The following is a 2,459-nucleotide window of genomic DNA, read 5'->3' as shown; positions in this document are numbered from 1 at the left end:
GTTTTTATTCCATCATGTTTATATTTAATTGAGGAGTTGGCATTTTACATGACGTCTTGTGTTTACTTCCCTTTTCTCCTTTCTCCCTCGCTCCTCTCAACATCTTTTCTCCGTTCGCGGTAGATCTATCTCCATGTTTCCAATCATTCATTCTTTATTTTGTTCTTTAAATCTTTATATATGAGTTTCTTATATAAGAAAAATGATGAGATATTTACACTTGCTTGTCTGATTTATTTCATTTAACATTATGGTCACAAAGTGATCCATTTTCCACAGATTACTCAAATTTATGCTTCTTTCTGTCAGGGTAGTTCTCTTTTTGTTTATATACAAAAATTCTCTGCCTCTCTCTCTCTCTCCCTCCCCCCCTCTCTCTCTCTCTCTCTCTCTCTCTCTCTCTCTCTCTCTCTCTCTCCCTCTGTCTCTCTTTGCAGGGGAAGGCTCAAATGCAATCTCCTACTACCACAAATGATACAATTGACTTTCCCACATTTTGGGAAATCGCTAAGGTCAGTACATTAGGAGTGCAATATGCCAAATTTTCTTTATCCAATTATCTGTTCATGGATATATTGGCTTCTTCCAAGAGTTAGCAGTTATGAATCATGCTGCTACACACATGGGAACACATGTATCACTGTCATATGATTTATTTATATCTTTCAGGAGGATGTCTAGGAGGGTAAGAGATAGGCAAATGGAATTTCTACTTTTTGTTTTTTGAAGACTCTCCAAATTGATTTTCATAGTGGTCATAGCAGTTTATGTTTCCTTCAAAAGTATAGAATAGTTCCTTTTTCCTATAGCCTCATCAATGCTTGTTATTACTGTACTTATTTTGATATTCATTATTTCTCAGTGTTCTAATTTTCATTTTTCTAATGGCTGGAAATGTTGAACATCTATTTGCCTCTTTTTGTGAAGTAGGGGCCTTGTACTTGAGAGGCAGGTGGCAGAACCAATGAGCTAAATCCCCAGCCCTATCTATTGGTCTTTTGTACTCTTCCTTTGAGAAGTGTCTATTCATTTCCATTGTCTATTTTTTGGGGTCTTTCAGTCTTGGGATGTAAGTTTTGAGTTCTTTATATATTTTAGATACTACTGCTCTGTCTGAAGAATAACTGACAAGATTATTTCCCCCTTTTGTTGTTTCTCTCCACATCACCAATATTGTTAAAATGGCCATAAAGTCAATACTGATATAAACATTTAATATAATCTCAATACAATTATCAATAGCATCTCGGATAGAATGGGGGAAATTTATGCAAAACCAGAATAGAGCCAGATTAACACAAGCAATCCTGAGAATTAAAAACAAATCAGGAGACATCACAGTCTCAGGTTTCAATTTATATTGCAAAATCACAGGGATTAAAAAAAATGGCACTGGCAAGAAAAACAGACATGAAGGTGAATGGAACAGTACAGAACATACTAAAAAATTCAAGGTCAAACTCATCTGATCTTTGAAAAAAGGGCACAAAACATAGGCTGGCGAAAAAGCCTGTTTAACAAATGGTGCGGGAAAACTGATTACCTAATTGTCGAAGACTGAATTTAGAATTATATCATCACCGTGTAATTAAATAAAAATCAAAAGTGACCAAAGTTATGACTTTTCATAAAAACAATCTACTGGCATAAAAAATAAGCAAATTTCTGGAAGATATAGGCATAAAGACTTTTTGTGTAGAACTCCAAATGCACATGAAATAACATCAAGAATCAACATATGAGACTTTAATATACAAAACAATTTCTGCATAGCAAAAGAAACAACCCATATTGTGAAGAGACAAACTACTGAATAGGAAAAAAATCTCTTTTGTATTTTCATTGAAATTTTCAACTGAAGTGGTGTTAATGGCTACGGATAGCAAAATATGATAACTATTAGAGGAAATAAAATCAATTACATTTTCTTGGATTAAGAAACTTGTCAAAAGTAGGTAAATATTTACAGTTTACTCTAATGACAGATTCACTACACTCAGGCAGATTGCATTTGTATATTTTGTGAACTATGAATTTTCTATAGCCTTTTAATAATGATTAGTTGTGTCTATTTTGATTATTCAATAACTACTTTTATATTTTAAATTGGAACCGTAGAATGTGGTAAACTTAACAATAGTAGCAATTTATAATTACTTTTTTATCCTAGCAATAATATAGTTATTAAAGATATCTTCCTGTACAGAAGAGAAAATAGGGTTAAACTGCTAGTTGATTATTAAATTTCACATGAACAGATCAAGTATTCAGAGTCATATATTTAGGAAATGTTTTTTAATCATGATATTATTGATCATACTCTTAAATAAATAACTAAGAAATAAGATAAGTAGTGAATTTTGCATAATATTTGTATGAAAATACATTTTCCCAAAGTTATATTTTATTTGGTATGAACACAAACTCACTCAAAACAAGTGTTTGTCCATTTTTCCAGA

General features: G+C 32.2%; 1 non-coding gene across 1 annotated transcript; it reads right to left on the bottom strand.

The window, feature by feature from the left end:
• Positions 1 to 434: 434 nt before the first annotated feature.
• Positions 435 to 595, bottom strand: LOC117284072. The gene has a single exon (XR_004515158.1). It is a non-coding gene; the product is annotated as a U1 spliceosomal RNA (small nuclear RNA).
• Positions 596 to 2,459: the final 1,864 nt, after the last annotated feature.

The sequence above is a fragment of the Fukomys damarensis genome, unplaced genomic scaffold, assembly GCF_012274545.1.
Source record: "Fukomys damarensis isolate Sample0158 unplaced genomic scaffold, DMR_v1.0_HiC HiC_scaffold_33, whole genome shotgun sequence".
In the NCBI taxonomy this organism is placed as follows: Eukaryota; Metazoa; Chordata; class Mammalia; order Rodentia; family Bathyergidae; genus Fukomys; species Fukomys damarensis.
This window is presented reverse-complemented; position numbering and strand designations above follow the sequence as displayed.